The sequence below is a fragment of the Malaclemys terrapin genome, chromosome 5, assembly GCF_027887155.1.
Source record: "Malaclemys terrapin pileata isolate rMalTer1 chromosome 5, rMalTer1.hap1, whole genome shotgun sequence".
Lineage (NCBI taxonomy): Eukaryota > Metazoa > Chordata > Testudines > Emydidae > Malaclemys > Malaclemys terrapin.
In genome coordinates, this window is record NC_071509.1 from 74,340,485 (window position 1) to 74,365,476 (window position 24,992).

General features: G+C 39.8%; 1 protein-coding gene and 1 non-coding gene across 3 annotated transcripts in view; one reads left to right on the forward strand and one right to left on the reverse strand.

Moving 5' to 3' along the window:
- SPOCK3 (SPARC (osteonectin), cwcv and kazal like domains proteoglycan 3) overlaps window positions 1-24,992 on the forward strand; it is a 396,496-nt gene that overhangs the window by 87,652 nt on the left and 283,852 nt on the right. The window lies entirely within an intron of this gene.
- TRNAI-AAU (transfer RNA isoleucine (anticodon AAU)) lies at window positions 9,118-9,191 on the reverse strand. Its single transcript has one exon. It is a non-coding gene; the product is annotated as a tRNA-Ile (tRNA).

Consider the following 24,992-nt stretch of genomic DNA (forward strand, 5'->3'; position numbering starts at 1 on the left):
CTTGCTCCTTACTGAAGTAATAAGAAGTAGTTGCCACAGAGCTACTTGAGTTTGTAACCACATATAAGGGATGCACAATTTTTTTTTAAATGGCTGGGTACTCAAGGAATTTGAATAATCTCTTTCATGCAAAAAAAGTGATTAGGTAAAATCCACTACTTGAATATTGATGGAATATCATAGTCTTAACAGTAAATCTCAGCATTTTCACTTTTGAAACACCATTTGTTCAGATCTTTTCGAGTTGCCATTATTATGGTCTATTTAATGTGACTTATGTTAAATAAACTCTAGCATACTATTATATCTGAAAGTATTTTTATTTATATGGTTCAGTGTTAAATCTAATAAATCTCCATGAATAGCACAAGAATGAGGCAATTTAAAATTACAACCATTGAAACAAATGCCTATTTATTATTATACAGTTGCTGAACATCTGGTTCTGCAGAAAGTTAACTGCCATCCCCAGTGGTAAGAAAATTCAATGCAATCTTTTTACGGTAGAGTCTGTTCTTAAAAGTGGAGTTTCACTATTAAAGAGCTGGCCTGGTCATTGTGCCCAAGCTTGCCTTCCTAACTCTTTTTCTGTCAGCCAGTGGAGAATTTTTGAGGCAAGCAGCATAAGAATTGCCTGTCTTTTGGCATCCAAGACCATAAGTCATGACTCATTGATGTAAACTGACATGTTAAAGTTTCACGGAGAATCACTTTTGTCTCCACTTTCAGATGTTCCCAGCTACTGCTGAATCTTGCATTTGCAAGGGGCTTTAGTAGCTATGGGCTGGATTCTGAATAGTCATGTCTTCATTCCAGCTGTAGCAAGCCTGACCCAGATGCTCTTCACTCTTACCACATGTAGCTGCATCAAATGTAGGAGTTGCGAATTTTTCTATACACCTCTCCTTAGGGGAGAACCATACCCTTGCCTGCTTAGCCTTGAGCTCATAATCCTTTGGAATGTAACAATTAGTGCCTCTCTACTGGTGATAATTGCTGCATTCCAAGGGGATTAGAGTAATGGAACCAATTTACATTTTAAAACTTCACCATCTGGAACACCTGCCCCTGCCTTTGGAGTTTTGGAGGACCCTTGGCAGAGGGAGTGGTAGGTAGGAGTCATGGATCTCTGTGGCTTTGAACCCTACTCTAGATGAGCTTCTTGGACAGCAGCATGCAAAGATTGGGTTAGGGTGGGTTACAAGCATCTGCAAGTGTGTGCATCTTTCTCTTCCATAGGCCCCCCCCTTTGCCCCTCCCATCCCCCAAGTGAATTTGCCAAAAGGGCCATGGAGGCTATTTTGATCATTAGGTTGCAGTAGCCTCTGTACAGTAGTCTTGCAGCCGTGGGTGGGATGTGGAGAGGGAATGATTTGGTCTCCTCTCACATATGCCTTAGTTCAGCTGCTATGGCTCAACAGTGGGCTCAAAACTGATCGCTTTTACTTAGATGCCTTTTAAGATATAGAATATTAGTAAACAAAACCTCCTTATTGGGAAAGATGGGAAGAGCGTTTCAGTGGAGTTTACCTACATACAAAAAATGTGTTTTGTAATTTTCCTAGAATACTCTTCCTCAGATAAATAACCCTCATAAGTATGGAAATAAACATTTAAGAACTAGTTGTTTTACTCATGCCATAGGTCCTCTGCCCATGCCTTCCATGTTTCTCCTGTGTTTGTTACTCTGGACCCCAGCAGCACTTTGAGTTCTATTTCATACCCTGCCAGTGTCCTGCCCATTCTTCATATACTGTCTTCTCCTGACTTCCCCAGGGTTTCTTCCCCCAGCATCCTATGGTGAAACCAAGAAGGACTGCTTCATATCACCTCTTCATGGGCATACTTCAGTCTATCTTCCCTTGTTCCCCTCTGCTCTCTTGCACATATCCCTGCAATTTTTTATCCATCCCCACCCACCTCTGACTCTGACAAAGCAGCTGGAGTCAGGTGGGGTTAATGTTTTTAAACTATACTGTACACACTTGTCTTTATAAGTGTAAATGCAATTTTCTTTTTAAAATCTCCACTGACCCTCCTGAAAATACAAATAAACAATTCTCAGCAGTCCAACAAAAGAAAACAAATGTTGGGTCTAGCCACTTTAGAGCGATGCTGAGTCAAAAATATATTGGAATAATATTAAAATATATTACAACTAAAATTTCAAATTGTAACTTGAAAAAGGTCTAATTTTTAACAGAAATTCCAGAAAAGCTCTTCCGTGGGATAAAATCTGCAAAATGGTTCACTTTGGGGGAAAGGATTTTGGATAATCAAGCTATAAAGTTATAATGACTAGCACTTAGGGTGATCACCTTTTCAAAAGGCAAAAGTGGAACACAGGCAGGAGCCCTGCTCCCTCTGAGGCCACCCCGCTTCCCCCGGTCAGTTCAGAAGCCAGAACTGGGCAGTGATAATAGCCACCCAGGGATCCTGGGCTGCTGTGGGGAGCTCTGGACCTTCCACCTGCCGTGGGTAGGTGGCTGGGGTGCCTGAGAGCAGTCTCTGGCACATGTTCCCAACCCTCCCACCCCGGGGCCCACCACCCAGGGCAGGTGGAGGGTCTGGGCCTCCCCATAGCACCCAGGCTCCTGGGCAGCTCTTACTACTGACTTCTGCCTGGCTCCACCTTCTGACCTCACCAGAGGGCAGGGCGTCAGGGGGAGAGGAAGAAGTGGGGCAAAGGGGTGGCTAAGGCCTACCTCAAACACACACACCCCTCCCTGGGAAGAGGCTGGCACCACCCCTGATCCTTAGGCAGGCATGGAGCGGTGCTTCAAGGAATCTGGGACAAATGCTATCTCAAAGTCATTCAGCCCAGGATCGGAACTTGAACTCTGCATTTCAGGAATGTCCAGCCCAATTTGGGATGCGTAATCACCGTACTACTATTACTGCTCTGTAACAGTTTTCAATCAGAGTGAGAGTTCCAGAAGAGATTTGCATTTTTGCCATGCCCCCAGACCTTTGCTGGTTCTAAATATGAGAGTACGCCTTTTGGAATATGAAACCCCTACTATAATGAATGTTAATTACTCAGTACCACATGGAGGAGTCCTCTATCTGATCTAACAATTAGGATTCATTATTGAATGAATTATTTCTTAACCAAGTATTTGTCAGATTTTGCTCCAAATGTCTTTGCAGTGAGAAGACATGACACATTTTTGTATGTTGCAGGAGGCTGTCATTTTTTCTTAAGCCAGCCATGATTCTTTTACAAGTGATAATACTACATTGTTTCATTTAGCCACCGATTGCCAGGGGACAGATGAATCCTTAGTTCAGAGAAAATATTTGACACTAGATGCAAATGATTTTATTTAGAACAGTGATTACAAAACACTAGTTTTCAATTTGAATAATTTGTGGTTATAAAGGTTAAACAGTGGCAGAAGTTGGCTTTTTGTTTCTTGCTTTTTTGTTTTACTTTGCTTCTTGCTAAACCTTCTCTTGTTACACTCTCCATTTTCTGTTTTAGTCAAACCAAATAATTCTTTATATATTTTTAAACAAAAAGTATAGGAAAAAGTTGCAGTGCAGATTATTTATAAAGACACACAATCTGCCACCTCTGTGTTCAGTAGTGTATTCTGTGAGTTGTCCAGTTGTTGCTCTTTGAACTGAGGATGATAGAATCTAGCCAAATTTCAAATGTTCAGTTTTGGAAAGTCAACAAAATTGGCTTCTGTATAACATTCAGGCATATTCATTTAACTGTAAATTTTTTAAAAAAGAAAACTATGTTAAACTTCTGTAAATAACCATATCTTTAAAAAGTGATCAGAAATTAAAAAAAAAAAGTCAGACTGACCGCATCCCTTTAAATAGTATTTTAATTATTTTTATTTTTTTCAAGTTGGTTTTTGTTGATGTTCAGCAAGGGAGTTAATAGACTAACTATCCAAAGATGCAATGAAACTGACTATACACAAAGTGCTGGCAAATGTATAAGTAAAAAAAAAAAAAAGGGGGTGCAAGTGTGTGGTGTGTGTTTTTTTTTTTTGTTTTTTTTTTTTGTTTTTTTTTTTTACTAACTGCTTTTATCCTGTTGAATAAGTAAAACTTCCAGACAAATGTTGTTTTTGTTTTGTTTTTCTTCAAATTGGTGGGGTCCCTTTTTAATAGAAAAATTAAACAGAGTGTAGTTACAAAATTGTATTTTGATACATCTTTTTAAACTTAATCTTCTGCAAAACCTGTGTTGATTTAGTATATGGTTTCTTTCAGAATTACATGTTCATTTCATGAAAATGATAGAGCTTAAGAAGAAGAGCTCTTGTGTAAGAGTGAAAGCTTGTCTCTCTCGTCAACAGAAATTGGACCAGTAAAAGCTTTTACCTCACCCACTTTTTCTCTTGAAAAAAGAACAGGAGTACTTGTGGCACCTTAGAGACTAACAAATTCATTAGTCTCTAAGGTGCCACAAGTACTCCTGTTCTTTTTGCGGATACAGACTAACACAGCTGCTACTCTGAAACTTTTCTCTTGAATATATTGGGACTGATATGGCTACAATAACACTATGTAAGGCTTAAAACATGTATTTAAAATGTACAATAATGCAGAGTAGAAATGCTGTCACTATATTGATCAGTAAAATTTCATAAATGGAATCTTCAGTTGTTTTAAAGATCTGATATCTTTTCTTATAAAGTTTTTAATTATTAAGATGAATAGGTTGGGCACAACTCTCTCAATCATCTTTAATTTTTTTATTGCATTTATTCACTAAAGGTGCCACACACTTTAGTTGCTTGTAAGTTCTTAATGTTCATTTGCAAGGCACCTGTGCTAATAAATGAAAAGAGATGTTAAATGAGAGGTTTCACGAATGTGAGAGTAAAATGTATATTCTGGAATAAGCAATTGATTGCAAATTGGAAGGCACATACTAGAGATTTCAGTCAGTTTTGTGACGTTAGTGCAGGTTAATGAAGTACCAGTTCTTGTGGATTTTTTTAAATACACAGTAGTAATGGCAACTATTGAAACGTCAGAAAAGTATAATTCCAAGATAATTTATTCTAAGAATAAGGAATAAAAAATGGACTGATTTGAAATGTGGAGGGGAAAAGAGTAAATACAAGGTGTCTGTCTAGCATGGAATATAGGAGTTTTTTGGAAAGATTACTTGATCCTCAGTAAGGCTATTCAAAGGCTATTCAGTCGAATGCAAAAAGAGATCTTTTTATTGAATGTGTGTCCAACTCCTGCACACTGTAGAAATCCTCAGGGCTACAGAAGCAATGAAACATTTATTTTTCATGCCTTGTGCCAGCTCCTGCAACATACAAGTCGTGAATTTTTTTTATTAAATCCAAATCTGAGTCCTAGATGCAATCCTACTCATGTTCAGAAAGAGTTCTGAAAGATAGTGCATGCCATGTAATCACTACCTATAATGAAATTATCTGTATTAACATGGTATCTAGAAACCATGCCTAGGACCATTATGCTAGGTGCTGTACAAATATAGACTAAGACGGTCTCAGCCCCAAAAAGCTCACAATCTAAGTATAAGCCAAGACTCAACAAATGGAGACAGATGGGGAATACAAGTTTAAAAACAAGACAATATTGATCAACATGATAGGGAGTGAGCTCAACATACAGCTGCCTAAGAACTATCACACCTTTTTGTAGGCATCTCATCAATAAAGAGTTTTGAGGAGGGTTTTTAAAGTGGATAATGAGGTCGCTTTGGGGAGGCTTATGGGGAACACCTTCCAAGCGCTGGAGGTAGTATGAAAATTTAAAATGTTGAATATTTAACTAGTGGACAGTGAAGGCTGGCATCATGTGCTGAGCAGAGGTGAGGGTTGAAAGCTCAATAGTGAATGAGATGGGCAGGATAGGTGTTGACCATGTAAGTACTTGAAAGTGAATAGAAGCAGCTATGTTTGTGATAGAGAAGGAGGAGGAGCCACTCGAGAGAGGCAAAGAGGGGTATCATGGTCCTGGTTTTCCTAACAGCATCCATCACCTATCCTTATTAAGCTTCTGAATTAAGCTTATAATTTATTGCAAACAGCCCTTGACCTAATTTTCTTTCCTACTGCTCTGATGACAAACAAACTTAAAACAAAATAAAAAATAAATTCTCATTCTCTCTTTCACCTCCTATCTTCCTCTTTCTTCCCCCTGGTACTTTTTAGTTGAGTTTAATCTTCAGGATGAAGGTTTTGAGATTAGGGATTATTCCAGTTATCTCTAATAATAAATTCCAAAGTCTTGACCTTGTTTTTGTGAGATCTCTCATGAGTATCACTCTTGAAGTTGATATCTTGGTAGTTCCTGAAGAACTGCTGAGGTAGGCCTTTGTTTTTGAGAGAGAGGCTATAAAATGTATAGGACGGGAACTTTAACTATGAACTTGACACTCTTCTGTGAAGAACCAATGAGGAGAACAGAGGGGTAATATGCTGTTGGTGGCTGACATTGGTAAGGAATGCAATCTATTTTTTTCAGGCTCTTAAACCACTCTCATGGCTTAAACCACCTTCCAAAATTGCCTTAAATTAGTAGACTAACATTTGCCATGTGTGATCTTTCGCTTATTGTATGAGGCTTTTAAAATGGTTTTTTAAATGGTTTGTATATCATATGTGCTATGTTGGTTTGAATGCAAGGTTAAAGAAGCACATCTTGGGTTTGGAATGGAAAGTCGTGCTGTCTGAGGTGATTCTTGTGGCTGTTCATGCATTCCACAATCTTGGGCAGGCCACCAAGAAAGCTCCGTCTCCTACATAGATAGACTTTATCCCTGCGTGGATGACAGGTTCATTGTGCTTGAGGAATGAGGTTGTCGATCATGATCCTTATCCAGGAGCGTCAGGTGATTGTTTAGGTATGGTAGTCTCTGACCATTGAGCACCTTGAAGATAAGGATGGAGACCCTGATCTTGACTCTGTATTCTATGGGAAGCCATAGTAGAAAATGGGTGTAGTGGGAAGGTCTGATGACTAGCTGGCCTAGTGTTCAGCTTGTGACATTATGATTTTGTTTGGGCTAGTTGCCCCAGAGGGGGTGTGACACTGTACCTCAGGGGAGCACTTTGTAACCCTCATATTCCTCATTTATATATAATTGTGATATTGCATATAGAGCATGCCATGTGAGGAGGTATTAGGAGAAAGGTTATGATCTGCTATTTTATCTAAATATGTATATCATTAGTGCATATGAAATTATGAGATTGTGTTGCATGTTTGTCAGTAAAACATGCTATAAATTGGGGAATCAGCCAGATATTAGCTCCCCAGAGACAACAGCAAGGAAAAGTAACCAACGCCTGAGCGGGTATCGAACCACCATCAACAGCTATTGTCCAGCCAGGGAGTTAAAATTCAATGACTTGCTTGGAAAAGGCCACACCAGGGGAATTGCTCAACCTTGCCTGGGGATTCAGCAATGCCCCCCAGACATGCCTGGACTTGTGTTCTCCAAGTACATGGACTAAGGGTATAAAATAGAACACAGTGGCCACATGCGTGGTCTTCTTTCCTCTCCCCACTACGCTGCAAGCAACAAGGATGCTGAGAAGACAGAATATTTCAACAGAGGACACTGGCTTAGGTTTAAGGGAGAAACCTGTATATTAAGGACTGTAAGATCCAGTGAGGGTGAGAACATTGCTTGATCCAAATACTGTCTAGTGTGATAAGGGTTAAGGTTTAGACTGCATGCTTTTATTTTATTTTGGTAACCATTCCTACTTTTTGCATATCACTTATCACTTAATATATATTTTTTTAATCAATAAACTTGTTTTACTGTTTATCTTTTACCAGTGAGTTTGCCTGAAGGTTTGGTAAATCTGCTGGAGTTTACAAAGGCTGGTGTATATCCACTTTCCATTGATGAAGTGGTGAACCAATTAATAAACTTGCATTGCTCAAGAAAGGGTCTTGAGTTGTGCAAGACGGTATTTTCCTGAGGTACAAGGCTGGGAACTGGCTGAGATTTGGCTGGTGCCTTTCTCTGTGTGATTCATGAGTGGTTCTGGGTGTAGGGTTCCACATGCTGTTGGGCTGAGTGATAACAGTGCCTGGAGGGCTTTGCTGCTTGCCACCTGTAAGGCCTTGAGAGACAACCCAGGATAGTGAGAAAAAGGCACATTAGTCCAACAGTCCCAGGTTGCATCCCCTGCAATTCTCCTAAACTTCCAGTGTCCTTTTAAACTGTTACTCCACTGAGAACAGGCTTTGCACTTGTTGAGGGGTGGGGCCTTCCCTAGCTCAATATTGCTTTACTCTCCACTCTGATTCATTTACTGAGGAGACTTACTGCAGCATCCTATACTAGGAGGAACTGATGACTTCATGCCCAGGTATATTGCATTGGTTTTGTGTTTGAAGGAGGAAGAGAAGATTCCTTCACTGTATGTGGCGTTGGCTATTTCAGTCAAGTGAGGCACTGTTTGCTTACAACTCTCATTTAGCGTTCAGAATTGGGAGGGGTCTGACTCTCTCAGGTCTTGAGCTGACTTTCCTATACAGTATCCATTAATTCTAGTAGTATAAATAGGCTCAATTCATGGAATGAAAGTGGGTTGTTTGCTGACAGAGATGGATTGGATGCATGTAGCCCAGGAAATTTTGGTTAATGTGAGTTTTATCTTTTCAGTGGAATAGAAGGATGATACTTTGCAGTGCTGGGTTCTGCATTTACTCACAGATGAGGTGAGTACACTCAAAGGATTCTATTTTTCCAAGGAAGCCTATTTTGCATTTGACTTTGAAGGAAAAGTAGGTTTGGATAGCTCATGTAGCTGTGTACTATATAGGATAAGGAGGGGGGCGTCGGTAGAGTCAGAGGAGTAAGAAAAGGAGAGTGTATTTGGCCCTTTAAGAGTTTAGGTTGTTGGTTGGAGGTTGCTCTTAGGAATATCTCCATTTATTATTATCTCAGAGTTGGAAGGGACCCTGAAAGGTCAAGTGCAGCCCCCTGCCTTCACTAATAGGACCAAGTACTGATTTTGCCCCAGGTTCCTAAGTGGCCCCCTCAAGGATTGAACTCTCAACCCTGGGTTTAGCAGGCCAATGCTCAAACCACTGAGCTATCCCTCTCCCCAAAGTGCAGAAGCCACCCTCTCCATCCAGCACACGGACTGGCCAGCATGGGGCTTGAACCCACAACCTTGGCGTTATTAGTACCACGCTCTAACCAGCTGAGTTAGCCAGCCCACTCTTCAAAGAGCCTGGAGCCGCCCATGGCTGAGAAGACTGGGGAGACGGAACGAAGGTAACCCGTACAGAAGTTTGAGATGATGGCTATACCAAGGAAAATGTAGAAGTTTCTGCTCCATATTTGAATTTTTCTGTGCACTGTTGTGTTCAGAAATATGGCTATTTTAACTTGGAAGTAGATCATGGAGGCGAAATGCGCCATCTAAATGACATGCAAAACTTGACAATTTCCTTGTACAGTATTTTGTGCAAACGCTCTTTCATTTTGATTCACATAGATCAAAATGAGGCCAAAATTGTGCCATGAAGCCCAATTAAAACCACCAAATTTCACCATTTGCTGACAAGTGTTGGGTTTTTTGATTGTTTCATGAGTTTGAGCATTTACTTTTATTTTTTTATTTAGAATTTTGTAATTAAACCTGAAACTAGATGACTTGTGTGTGACTTTGGGTTTTGTTATTGTTCATGAAGTTGGAAAGAGTTGTACCAAGATGAGCTGTAGTATGCACATGAAATTTATTTTTTTTTGTTTTTGTGCACCTCTTGTGCTGAGCTGAGAAAACATCTTTTTGGGGGACACCACTTCTTTAGGAAAGAAGACCTTTTGTTCTCTAAATAATATTGGGAAATCACTGTAAATGTTTTGAATGGACATATTTGTAAAAATGTAAATTAATGTTTTTAAGGTTTCTCATTCTTGAGGAGACCGAAACTGTCCCAAAATTTAGTCTATTCTGAGACCCCTAAACAGACTGCCATGTATTTTATTGGTTGGTTGTCTTTTGACTACCATAATATTCATGGTGTGTTCTACTAGTGACTAAAGCCCAGATATTTAAACCTTTTATAAAACCTTTTAAAAATTTTGCTCTAAATCACGTAGACTAGATTGAAACTTTGTTCAGTGCCTAAAGCGTGGGGTAGGGTGGTATATAGGTGCCCTGTCCCAAGGAGTAATTGTGGCTGTTCACCTTTACTCTTGGAGTTTCCAGAGGAAATAATTTGCCAGGTCTTTACCAGTTGTGCGATACTGGCATATTTCCGCTAGGTGTTGCAGTGCAAAAGGTTGGATCCAAGACCATCAGCCCCCCTGTTCAAATGAGGGGATGGTGCTGGGGGATGCCAGAAATACAGTCCGTCCTTTCTCCTTATAGCCATACCTAAGGCCTGGGGAGCTCTGGGTGGGCTTTTTTTTGCTGTTTACTAGAGTTCACTTTTAAAAAAATATATAGCCAGATTGACCCCTGCATTATTCCAGTCATCTCCCAGTAAAACTGGAGGAATGGAGTGCTGAATCAGCCCCATGAACTTTTATTTGAAAAATATGCATCCGTGGAACAATTAATAAAGATAATGCCTCTTTTAAAATAGTACAGTGAAAATGAGCATCTGTTTAACAATGGCATTATATTGTGGATTTACACTATAGTATCTTGGGGTGATTAGATTACCTAAGGATAGGAAAAAAGGCTTGCATTTAAAAAAAAAATAAAATAAAATAAAGCTGGGGGGGGGGAAGGTGGGTCATGATTTTGTGAGAGAGGAGTTGCTAGGTTAAGAGAGCATACCTTGTTCCATCTAGTGAGTGAAGCATTCCATTAACAGGAGCTTGGGAAAGTAGCTCTTTCATTCAGTGAAAATTGAAACATTTCCCTCCATATGTAGGGTAATGATTTGTTTGACTAGTGGTGTGGTGGCTAGACCTAATTTATAAAGGAACTCACTGCTGGTGCTGCATTAACAATGTCCATAACAGTGTTAGTTTGCCCCTCCCCCGCCCTCCCGCTTCTATTAAAAGTAGGAGTCAGTACAGAAATTCCTATTAAAAAAACAGAAGTCCGTGTGCTGTATTATATGCCTCCTTTCTTATTAAGAAAGACTAATATATGATAGAGGGCTAGCTCTGAAGTAAATCTATTTTTGTGCTTCAAATTTTGGTCCCCCTAGTGAAGACAGGAGGCCGACTCTGACCTTTTCAAAGTCCCTTCCAGTTCTATGAGATCGGTATATCTCCATATATTATTAATAATTATTATAAATTTCTCAATTTTTATAGCAAACGTTATGTGCATACTCTCAATAAAAAAATCAAAGCATAGTATTCAGTCATTCGCCCTCTTCCTTCTTTCTAGTTTCCTCAGGGACCCCTTTGGTTGATTTCATCTACATCCATTGTCTTTACCACCTGCATTGGAATTGCTATACTAGATTAGACCCTTGGTACATTTTTGTCCAATATCCTCTTTCTGATAGAGGCAGTACCAGAAGCTTCAGATGAAAAGGCAAGAAAATCTGTAGTGGGCAATTATGGAAAAGCATGCCCATACGGGATATTTCTTCCATTGGTATATGCCCTGAAGCATAAAGATTGTATCAGACTTATTACTTTTAATCATATTTAATGCAACTGAACATTCTCATCCTTATAAATGTCTAATTTTTTGTAATGTTGCTTATGCTCTTGGCATCCACTTTTTTATATATAGCAATATCTAATTTGTGTGAAAAAATGCCTTTTCTGTGTCCAAATTGCCTTTTCCTAATGTCCTCTCCAAATATTTCAATGACTCTAATAATTTAACACCTCTTCTATTTCTGATGTTTAAAAAAAAAAAAAAAAAAAAAAAGGTGACCAGACCTGAACAGTATATTCCAGGAGAAGGAATATTTTGATTAACAGCTTATAAAACCAGAAAGGACCATTAGATCATCTAGTCTGACTTTCTGTATAGCACATGCCAAAGAATTTCAACCAGTTACCCCTGTAAAATACATAGAAAATCGTGACTATCTGACCGTGGATTAGTCAAGAAAACGCTCTTTTAACAGAGTTAAGATTGCAAAGTTAAGCATTCAAAAGATAGGATATTCTGAAATTAAGGTTGTCAATGAAAATATTGGGCATACTTAATTGTATGTGAAGCTATCCATGCTGCCTGTAATACAGCCTAACATTTTTGTTTGGTTCACTAATTCTATGTAGGTGACTATCATATCTGATTCTCTGGTGCTTATGATAGTTCCACTGCATCTGGTCTCACATCTTCTTGTCTTCTGACATCTCTTCCAGGATGCTCTTTAACTTACTAATTTTCAAGCAGCTAAAATATGGTCCTCACCTTCACTCTTAAAACTGTCCTTTTAGTCCTTTCTGCAGTGCCATTACCATTGTCTTCTCAATCATTGAGAAGCACAAGGTTTGGGTTGTTTTTATATTGTTTCCCTTTTCCTTATATACAGGGTGTTGCTAAATCCTGCCATCTTTCAGAAGCTGGTCCAATAAAAGATATTACTTCACCCACCTTGTCTTTCTCTATAGCATTGGTTATCTCCTGCTTTGATAACCAAATATCCTTTTTTTATATATATATCTGTGAGATTTATATAGCCCCCATTACTACATGAGCTTTATTGTGCTTCTCTGCACGACACCTGTGTGAGGCAGGGAAGTGCTTGCCCCATTTTAAAAGATGCGAGAACTGAATCTCAGAAAAACTATTACTTGCCCAAAGTCACACAGGAAAACTGTGTTGGTGCAGGAATTGAACCTAGCTCTGCAGAGTCCCAGGCTAGCACCCTAACTACTGGACCATCCTTCTTCAGGCTATCCTGCTGCTGACTGTCTTTCCCATATCACTAACCAAGCTGTATCAAGAATGAAGCTTCCAGATAATCTTTCCCCTGATCTCCATATTTCTCTGTAGGTAGGAGGGAGAGTGTATAGCTTGGGTGCTATCAAGGACCAACCTGCCCCACCCATGGGGCTGGGCTATATAAACAGGAAAAGGAAGCTGAGCAAGAGAGAGGACTAGAAGCCATGCTGGCTGCTACAGGTTTCTGGCCCCTCAGGCTCCAGATAACTTGCCTGATCTATGCTCCAGAGATTTGTTTCTCTGACAGTAAGTTTGGCTGCTCTGACTCAACCCAATTGATAGTTGTTTAAGTGGCTCCTCCTCTAATTTGATGCCTAAAGGAAAGGAAAACCTGCCTGCTTCCTAGAACAATAAGACAACGAGGTACTCTTCTGGCTAGGGTCATTATGGTAATACCTTAAATGGGACATAATTTTTTGTCTTAGTTTGGTTTTGTCCTCCCCTTCTTGGATTCTGAGTAGCAGCCGTGGGAGGTGACTTCTGGGTACTCGTCTGGCTATATATCTCCTCAATATTCCACTCTATATGCATCTGAAGAAGTGGGCTGTAGTCCACGAAAGCTTATGGTCTAATAAATGTGTTAGTCTCTAAGGTGCCACAAGTACTCCTGTTCTTTTTTTCTTGGATTCTGTGCAATCTCCCATTGAAATCACTCCTTTTGGCTCCTCCTCACTTACCAAATTAATTTTTTTTACTTCTTCCATAGCCTGAATCTCTACTCGGATCATCAGTCTCCTAATAATGACAACCTGACCACTTAGTCATCTTTTCCTATCCTCTTTATCATCTTCTCTTTCCTTTCCTACTTCATAAGAAATGCCGCCCTCTTGCATGGGTCAAACTTTTTTCCAGAAGGATAGTGTTATCCTGCTGAAAAGCTGCTTCTACTTGGACTAAAAATATTAGCCCATGTCAGTAAAGCAGTTACCACTCCCATCCTGCATATAAATAAGAATTAAAACTTCTAAGATTCCCTCTGTTCTCGTTTGATCTTGTATTTCAAGTTGTAAATAACTTGGGGAAAAGATACTGTTTCTCTTTTATGACACTATTAGTTCTTTAACACCCAATATACTTGGTATTAAAGATTTTGTGTGCTGAATTCCTTAAACTCAACAACTTGTTTATCAAATCTCTGATGCTGTACCCCAGTAACTCCTGTTCATGAGCCTTCATTTATTATTAAAATGATATCCCTATTACACGAGGAGTTTCTGCTTATTTCAAATACTGTATATTATGATGATTTTAGTTAGGTGTTACACATTTGAGTAATTAAATATTAAGGGTTTGTTGCTCATTTACACTGAGGCCTAATTCCTTGTATGGCCACTCATTTATTAAAGGAAACAGTCCACTCTTAGAGTCACGTGGAAGTAGCCATGTCCCGTGAGTATGCTATCAGGTGGTTAATGCAATCTCTGGATTTTTTTTTTTTTTTAACTGAGGAAAATTGGTATTCTACTTGTGATAAGGTGTACCAACCCCACACTCGGCAACTGGGGCCTGAACAATCACTGTGGGCCCAGAAGACTGCATTCTCTCCCTCCGCCCCTGCTGTGCATGCTCCAGGTGGAAGGGACAGTTAAAAGGAGGCAGCCCAGCTCAGTCTGGGCTGGCTGAGGAGGAAGGACATGTGCTGCAGGTTCTGCCGCTCTCCAAGCAGTGGGAACCATGGACTCTCACTATACACGGTTGGCTGGTTGTATGCAGCAGACTGACTGGTGCCAGAGATGAGCACTGCAGTAGGAAGTGACCTGGGGAATGTATTCGAAGCAGAGGTGTGAACCTTTAACTGGGAATATCCTGGCTTCGTAAGGCCCTGGGTCAGAACCTGGTGGAATAGGGTAGACCCAGGTAGAGGGGTGTCTCTCTCACTCTCACACTCACACTCTCTACTTGGGACTCCAGCTATAGTGTGACTTGCTGCTTTTCTCTGCCCAGAGTGTCGCCACCCCCCAACTGCTATTGCCTGCCCCAGCCAGGAGGCTCAGGAGCCATAGACTGTTTGTTTCCTTTGCTCTGCCCCACCCAGAGGCTGCAAACTGACTGACTGCTCTGCCCTGCTGAGTGTGTCAGAGTCCCAGCTGTGATTGTTTGCCCACCTAAGAGGCATAGATAGTCTTTACCAGGCCCTTCCAGGGGCCTTGAGTCCCCTAACTGAGATTGCTTGATCCAAGAGGGAGACCTGACTATTGTGTGATGGCATGTACCAACCCTGCACTGGTCAACAGTGGTGGGCATACTCGACACACAGAGCCCCTTGTGACACTACTATTTGTTAAAGCAGGGCCCCCTCTAACACTACTATTTGTTAAAGTGCTTCAGAGGCATTGGGTATAATAAAAGTTTTGTAAAACAAGTGATGGATTAATAATGTAAATTAGTTTATTAAAAAAGACAATAGGTTCCTATGTATACAGGATAACATATAATCTCAGGGTTGGAAGGGATCTCAGGAGGTCATCTAGTCCAACTCCCTGCTCAGGACTAATCCCCAGATAGATTTTGACCCCAGTTTCTGAAATGGCCCCCTCAAGGGTTGAACTCACAACCCTGGGTTTAGCAGGCTAATGCTCAAACCACTGAGCTATCCCTCCCCCCATGAAATTTATGAGCTTGATTCTGCATTCATGAGGTCTGTTGTGCCTTATATCTGCAAATTCTTTGAAAAAGATGACAAAATCCTTACTATAAGACTGTTTCAAGTTTGTAAATAGCAAACATTTATATTTCTTAAGGATGATGTTATCTGAATCTAATTTAAGACCTAACAGAAACAATCAATCTGGCCTACGCTGCTGCAGAATAAACTTCAGAGATTGAGTCACTACGTTTAATCTTTCCAGTTTTCAAATATCGGAGGAAACCATGAAATGGAAATTCTGATAATACCCTGATTCAAAGACAAAACTAATCTTTCTCTTTATTTTATTTTAAGGCTGACATGTTACAGTGCTATTATCAATTCATATCTCATTGCCCTTCTGATGTCAGCGTTCTAGCTAAACATACTCACTCTTGGACATCATGCATATACAAGTGAGCATGCCTGACCATCTTGTTCGAAGGAGTTATAATAAAGCTCATTGCAAGGTCCATGATAGCTGTTCAGGGGAATTTTTGTTATGTGAATGATAGTAGCCTAGCTGTGAAAGTTTCCAAAAGGCTCTGAGCTCAAAATGCAGAAATCTAATTTTGGCCTGAATAGGGCCCTTAAAGCTTTTTGTTCAGTGAAACTGTTTTTCAGTGTTCCAAAGAACGTCATTACAAAAATGTTAGTTATAATTTTTTTTGTCTTGTAAAGATTGAGGAAAATATACTGTTGGCCTTCATCCAGCATTTCTCTTATCTTGCATAACCTAGGTTCTGCTAAAACAAAATCATTCTGAGCTTTAAAATTTTATATTCAAGCTTTTATGGCTTTCCACAGTAGTTTTTTTTTCTGTATGTCTCAGTGGGATTCAAACTTGCTGCTTCTGCTTTATTCCAGTCTTCAAATTAGACCGATCCAATTTATGCCTTAAGCTAAAAATCAGACTGTTTAGTTTTCTCTTTGCTGTAGTTCAGTATGTGTAAAGCTAGCAATCAAGCCTTAGACAGGTAGGGTTTCTTTCTAATATAACTTTATTTCCTTAAGCTTCCACACTTTATGGTGCCAGTAGTAACTTTAGGGAAAAAAATAGAATTACTCCATGTGGATTAACTACTAATTATGTATTTATTTGATAGTAGAAAGGCATCCATTTAAAGATTTATTGACTCTCCAGTTCAAGATAAATGAGGAGTTCTTCTCTTTTGAATAAAAATTTAAAAAAATAGCTGATTAACCTGTACCTGTAAAGGGGAATCCATAATTTAGAGGAAGTACTTTTTAAAAATAAAATGATGGTGGTTTATGATTAAATATGAGATTTTTATTTGCCATTCTGCTTCCTATTTTTGTTTCTCAACTTTTCTATCAAAATGTCTTCCACCTGAGGAGATAACACTTGCAAATACACTCTCCACCTCTGAAGAGATCACATCTATCCATGCCCTCTTTGTGTGTCTCTCCCTCCTGCTCCTGGCTCGTACAGAGACCTGGATTCCTTTGTCTGGAATGGCCTTTCCAACTGCCCACACTTATGGAGGCTGCTGCTTCTTCTCTCCCCTCCCTACCTCAGCCTGGATGAGACTGGGTGGGGGGGAGGTGGAGATGAAGAGAAGCACAGTCCTCCTCTTCCTATCGCTTCGTGATCATATATTCCTATATACTGCCCTCTATATTCACACCCTACACACTATTGAAATAATCTTTGTACATATTATGCCTTGTAAGATATCCTTTGAAAATTCAAAATTTGCTGGTCAGTGTTGTCCTGTTAAAATGTGTGGCAGCATTGTATGTGAAGTGAAGATTCTAAATACTACTCAGTCTCCTTTTAATCACTAAACTCAATAAACACACTGTTTACAGTCATTTTCTGGAGGTCCTCTTTTCCAGTTCCATCTTAAGTCCTGTTGTGATAATTCGGCCTACAAATTTACCTTCCTTTTTACAGTTGAGCTCACAATTATGTGACCATTCATAAGATGTCACAATAAACTATAATAAATGTTGATGGGAAAAGATATTGGATGGGAAACTTACAGAATTAGTCCAAACAAAAAGGCCTACTGATAGATATGTTTGATAAACAAGAACAGTGTGGAACCAGACATAGAATCCCAGGTTTGGAAGGGACCTCAGGAGGTCATCTAGTCCAACCCCCTGCTCAAAGCAGGACCAATCCCCAACTAAATCCCCAGATCCCTCCCAAAGTTGATGTGTCAGAAAGTAGACCAATTGTTGGGCAAAATAGTGAGGGAGTAAACTATTATGCCCACCAATCCCTTTTGTGAGCCCTTAAAGAATGACTTTGGGGAGAAACATTGGTTACTGGAGCAAGCTTCACCGTTATGGTTGCCACTCCCACTGTCTAGTGCAGAGGTGGGCAAACTGCGACCCTCCTGCCTGGCCCTTAAGCTCCCAGCCAAGGAGGCTACCTTCAGCCACTCCCCTGCTGTCCCCCTCCTCCGCAGCCTCAGTTCGCTGTGCTGCCAGTGCTCTGGGTGGTGGGGCTGAGAGCTCCTGCTGAGCAGCGTGGCTGTGAGAGCTGCCGGCCTTCCCCCGTGCTCTAGACTATGCGGTGGCATGGCTGGGCAGCGCAGCTGCCTGTCCTGATGCTCTGAGCAGCATGGTAAGGGGGCAGGGAGTGGGTGGGGGGGGGTTGGATAAGGGGCACGGGGTCCCTGGGGGGCAGTCGGGACAGGGAGCAGGGGGTGGTTGGATAGGCATGGGAGTTCCGGGGGGCCTGTCGGGGCAGGGGTGTGGATAGGAGTCAGGGGGGTTAGATGGGGGTGGGGTCCTGGGGGGCGGTTAGGGGTGGGGGATTTTGGGAGGGGGCGGTCAGGGGACAAGGAGCAGAGGTGGTTGGATGGGTTGGGGGTTCTGAGGGGAGCAGTCAGGGGGTGGGAAGTGGGAGGAGGTGGATAGGTGGCAGGGGCCAGGCTGTTTGGGGAAGCACAGACCTTCCCTACCCGGCCTTCCATACAGTTTCGGAAACCCGATGTGGCCCTTAAGCCAAAAAGTTTACCCACCCCTGGTCTAATGGAACCCTAGGCCTTTGTAATCCTGGGAGATGTCCTGACCAGACTGAGCCAGAGAGGGAGTCAGATGACATTGCCACTTCTACCAGCTCCAACTGAATTCCAAACACCACCTGGGAAGAAATGGGATCAGTCTTTAACAACAACAAAAGCAACCACAGCTCCAGTCCATCTCAACTAACTTCTCTTTTCTACCAGAAGGACAGTTATTACCATCTTTGGTACCATCTACGAGCCTGTCAATCAAGGGGGTTTTCCTTTGAAAAACTCTCTCCACTGAAAGGGAATAAGAGATTACTATTAAATAAGGCTTTAATTTTTATATTTCCAATGCTTTAACTGTTTTTTTTTTTCTTTTTAAAATCTTTTCATAAAAGGTTAAAAGGATTTTTAGTGGCATGGTACTAAGCAGGCTGAAATCTCTGTATATCAAACCCTGATCCTTGTTCTGGGCAACCTCATGTGCTAATGTAAATTCAACTATCATCTCTATGTTAGTGATTCACAGCTCTACCTCACTATTTCAGAATTGTATACTTCTATTCAAACTAAAATCTCTGCCTGTTTCTCTGGCATCTTGTGAATCTATAGCCATCAGCTCAAGCTCAATATGGCTAAACAAAATATCTGGTCTTCCCTTCCAAACATTCTCTGTTTCTTTTCTCAAACACTCTAGATAACATCACTATGCTGCCTCTCACTTAGGCCAGTAACCTCTGTGTCATCTTCAACATGACCTCTCTTTAGGCCCTCATATCCAGGCCATCTCTAAATCTTACAGATTTATTCTAGATAATATTTAAGATGCAGCTTTTCTTATGCATCTGCACAACTAAAACTCTCTTGACCAAGCTCTCACTGCACATTTCAGTTCATCTCCCATGTTGTCAACCTCTATCATCCACTGGTTTGAAATTTCAAACAAGCACCTTTGTAATTTCTTCCATGCTACCTTTCACTTGAGGGAGACATTCCCCATAAACACAGGCAAAAACATTATTCTCCTTTCCTCCTTCAGAACTTTTTGAAATCCTTTTTTTGCTGTGATGCCTTCGGAGAACTTCATATTAGCAGCCTCACTGTTGTCCTGAGGCTACTGTCTCATTGTTTACGTCTCCCAGTCTGTCTGTATTCATCTGTTGTCCCTTGTCCTAGATTGTAAGGTCTTTTGCAGGGCTCTTTTTTTGTTTTGTTTTTTGTTTTGTTTGGGCACACCTCTTAGCACAATGAGGTCCTAGTCCTTGACTGGGACTCCTAGTGCTATGGTAATGCAAGTAATAAATAAAATAAAGTAAAATGCAACTTATGTAAATGCCAAACAAGTATGGCTTGGTCTGTTTGCCAGGACACAGGAATGTAACTAAATTTGTCTTCATAACTCCTGCGAATATAGAATTTAGTACAAATCCTGAAACAACAACAGATTCAATGTTTTCACTGTACTAATACAAAATAAATGATTTAATATTTTCTAAGCAGGTGAATAAGAAGAAAACAATTTGTTAAAGATTGTAGTTGAGAATTTGACACTTTTTTTTAAAGATCATATAATTACATAGTAAATTTTAGTGTTTCTCATTGACACACAGAGGCAGTTTCTACCGAATGATAAGAAAAAGCATGTAATCCTTAAGCTAATATGAAGAATTATTCCATGTTGCATTTCCTTTTCAGTAAGCAAGTTCAGGTATTCTTACTGCTCTTGGTAACAAAAGGGAGAGCTGAGATTGAGGGCTACCAAAGAAATCCATTCCTCTACTTTTTCCTAACTTAGGGAGTGGGCAAAGGGATGGGACAGTTTGTTCTCCTCCAGCACAAAGCAGGTCAGTTAGCAAAAAGTGTATATGCCCATGGCTAGAGGAACTAGGTTCTTGGCTTTTCTCTTCTTTCTGGTCATCTTTTAGAATAGCATCAGCCATTGTACTCTTTCTTTTTCTTTTCTCCCATCTGTATTTTTGTCATGTGAAAGCTTAAATATTTTTTTGGTATAAAGCAGTTTGAGGCAAAGAATTTAAGAAGCAGAGTATAAGAAATTAGGCAATCTTCTTTACCTATTCTTGTTGTGAAGGTCGTGTTTGGTGTCCTGGAACTTCAAATATAAGTAGATGTGAATTGGGAGGATACCAGCAGAACTGCAATGTTGTAGGTAGCTTCTGCCATCTGGCCTGTCATGGCTGCATCTGTGACATGGAGCCAGAATAATCAAGCCATACCTGAATGGAGAAACCACATCAGGAGCCTGTCTACTGCCTGAGTTCTTGAACCCAATATGAAAACACTAAGAAATTCCCACAAGAAATGAATTAGACTCTCTCTGGAAAGAGACACACAGTGGGGAGAACAAATATATCTTTAGGTTTTATACTGATATCCATCACCATAATATCTGAGCACCTTTCACGTAAAATCAAAATATTTCCTGATTCCTTTAAAAAGATCTGATCTGAATTATTGCTGACACTGCCATTTTGCCTCTGAGAGCCATACTCGGTGTCTTTTTTTTTTTCTTGTTAAATTTTTTTTATTTCTATTTAAATACATTGATTTATATTTGCCAGATTAGTTAATAAAAATAATTTGAAATATTTGAGGCATTGTCTGGTGCCCTGCATTTCCTGAGGCTGTTTTATACAAAAAGGAAGATTACATTTTTTTAAACTGTTTGTGAAACTAGTAGTCCATAGTTAGAGCTAGCACAAGTCCTCCTTAATAGACATGAAGTGACTTAGTTTTGTTTTCTGTAGATATAATTCTGTGCATGCATCATAGTTTCTGAGTATGATTTGTGTACTGTAGAAATATTTGTAGAGACATACTTGGAAGTTCCTACAAATTTGGAATTTTTTTTATGGTTTTCCAACAGCTGGTTAGAGATATGTTGGAGAATCAGAGAACAGAGAGACTAAACACCTGGCAGATATATGTAATAAATTGTCCATCTGAATATTTTGTTTATTATCCTATACTAACATAACTTCCTCACTGGTGTAATCAGTTAATCTATGCAAAATATAATAGTTCTAAAAAGAAAGCACTGTTAAGGGAGAAATTCACATTGATTTGTTAGATTGATGTAGTTTGATACATTATTCATTTATGTAAGTTTAAGGACACAATGGCCCAGCCAAGCTGTGCTCAATCCAGGATCAGTACGGATAAGATCTCAACTGGAGTACTGTGTCTAGTTCTGGGCACCACACTTTAGAAAGGATGTGGACAAATTGGAGAAAGTCCAGAGGAGAGCAACAAAATGATTAAGTGTAGAAGACATGACCTATGAAGAAAGAGGGTAGGGGAGGGAAAGTGGGTTTGTTTATTCCAGAGAAGAGACGACTGAGGAGGGACATAAGTCATCAAATATGTTTTTGAGGATGAGGGGGATAAATTGTTCGCCTCACCACTGAGGCTAGGACAAAAAGTAATGGGCTTATATTACAGCAAGAGATATTTAGCTTAGACATTAGGAAAAACTTCCTAATTGTGAGGGTAGTTAAGCACCGTAACAAATTAGCTAGGGAGGATGGAGAATCTCCATCACTGAGTTTTTTTTTTTAAGAAGAGGTTTGACCTGTCAGGGGTGGTCTAGATAAGACAGGGGGCTCACAAGCCCCCCTCAGTGCAGAGGATTTGATTAGATGACCTATCAAGGTTCCTTCCCGTCCTAAATTTATGGCATTCTATTTTGCACGCTATGAACACAAAGGTAATGCACATGGCATTATTAAGCAAGGAAAGGGAAATAAAACCGAGGATATTTTTAGAATTTTTATCAGCCAAATGGAAATTCACTATTATATGGAGCTCACACTTTATTTTTTCAAAAAAGGCCATAGGGTTTCCAGAACCATTAATAGTCTAGACATAACCTTTATTGCTCATCCAAAAATCTCCAAGTTACAGGGTGCCATAGATATGTAAATACTAAGTCTTTTATACTGTAGACATCTACAGCTGTTACTTTTGAAAATTTTGAAATTGTAGGGAATAGTTCTAATGTTGAGAATATCTGAGTATACAATCTAAGGATGACCACACTGTTAGTCCTCCACCAAATTTGTCAATCATCATAAATTGTAAACTTGAAACGGCCTGCTTTCAAAAGTTCATTTACTGCCAAAGTTACAATGATTGTGCTACCACTGAATGGAAGAAAACTCTGACTAGCCACTTAACAGCAGTTTGATGTGTAAAGGTATTTTTAATCTGTATTGCTCTTGGAGATTAAGAGCTTGATCCTACTCCCATTCAAGTCAGCGAGAGAACCTTAATTGGTTTGAATGGCGCAAACTCAGACCCTAAGAGAGAACATTTTTGACCTTTTGAATTGTCATTAAATGTGAGACCTCAGGAGTAGAGAGATTTGGAAAGTCAGTTTTTCAAGAACTGAGCAAAAGTGAAGCTTGAAGCTGTTCTGTTCTAGAAAACCTGATGAGCACAGTGAATTACAAACATTCTGTGCGATTCTCTCAATCAATACAATTTATTGCTCCTGTTTAATCAGTTTATAATATAAAACATGGCTTGATTCTGTAAACCATTTTTTTGAAATTTGGAGAATACCAGCAGTCATCCTAAAAACAGGCTATAAATTTTTTCTATCCTACATGATTTATGCTCGTTATGCCGATCATGCCCTATTGATTCAACATATTGAACTGATAAGTCTGTTTCAGTGTATTCTAAGGGGCTAGTGCTATCTCCTTTTTTAGATCCCATGCAGCCCTCTGTTACTATGTAGAGTTCTGCCTGAGCAGCTTAGGGAGGAATAAAAAGGGAGAGGAGTAACGGGGACAGACTGCACGGCAACTCGGACATCCTACCTCCCCTTGCATACATACTTAGTGAGATGTTTCAGAGCAAGTTAATGTTGACTGTCAGCACTTGTGCTTAGAAGCTGCTCACACTAATGGCAGTTTCAACTTCTCTTCATCTCTGTCAGAGGGGGTCTTGAGGCATCTGCTGTGTGGAAGCCTAATGGGGAATCACACTGAGCAGAGATTTGCTGATTGACAATGGGACAGTGAGAAAATACAGGTCCTCTTTATGAATTATTTTAGTCCTCTGGGATTTGTCAGCTTCTTCTACTTCCACTGGTGAGACCTCACCCCACTCCAAAGGTAGAATGATGAGAAAACCCTGCAAGTCTGTAATATGTTTCTGTGCTGTTTTGCTAGAATAACTGTTTTGGGATGTATTTGACCTTTTTAAACCACTGTGGGCCACTTCATACTAACTGAAATGAAAAAAATTGGAAATAGGTCTGTTAACTGTTTGAAGTATTGCCTCATGCTGCAAGAATACACTGTCCTTGTGATGCAGATTAACTGCAGCACAAGTTACTTCTCAGAGGTCTTCACTGATCCTTAAAGCTGTCCTGTCATGCATGCTTGGTATTAAAAAATTCCTTTTGTACTCTTAGCATTAAATCAGGGTTTTTTTTAAATAAGACCATAAGAAGCAGTTGTTTTCATACACCATTATTTGCTTGAATACCAAGTTTGTTTTCTTGGCACTTCATCTCCAGACAATTTAAAGACCATAGATTTTTACTTTTTATTCTGCAGTATCTTTACTGATACTATTATTTGACTAGCAGTAATACTAATCCTCTTTCCTTAAATTTAAAAATATAAATTAAGGAGAGCAGTGTAAGATTTTAAATGTCTTGGGTCCAAACTTGTAGAAAGCAACTGGCTCAAAGCATAAAAACAATTTGAGAAAAAGGGGAAGGTCAACTACTCTATAGTACAAACTTTTTTCAATCAAATGAGTACTAGTATCTAAAGTGGGCTTCTCATGCAAGTCAATGTTTTCCTAGCATTCTTCTGTAGCTAATAGGAATAGCAGTGGGGTTTTGTTTTTTGTTTTGTTTTGTTTTTTTTGCCTTGAAATGTTTTAATTTGAAAAGGGAGTGTGTACAATTGTTACTCTGGTATTCAGTTCCTTCTGTACATTCAGAATCTTGTCTGCTAATTTTAACAATGGCTTTACTAGTTTTTACATCAGTTAGCAGTGTAGAGCCACCTTACCTGAGTCAGCGGGGTTGTGTTTCCTTTGCATCAGACTCATTTAAGTTACAGTCAGTTTTACCTGTGCAGACTCTGTGAAAACAATGGGGCAGCAGAGCTGCGACTAAACGGGATACAGTTTGAAGGTAATGTGTCTGTATAAGTGGAAGTGAGGGTCTAGTTTGGCCTGCAGAATCTTTATTATTGGTGATCTTGATAAGAGCTGAGGTGAAATACTTTCGAAACTGACACCCTGCATTCTTTCCTTAAGCTCATTTTGTCCAAGTTATTGAGATTAAACAGAGACCCTCAGGTGCCATAGTTTAGAATTGCTTGTCAGAACAAAACCTTCCATTATAAAGATCTTGTTGATATAAGAATAGAGTGACTGGCACACTGAACCTTATAAAGAAATGTATTTTTAATACTTAACAGTACCTATAACAACTATAAAGGAAAACATGGTAAAACTATAGTAATGGGAAGAAGCAAGAAAAGGGCT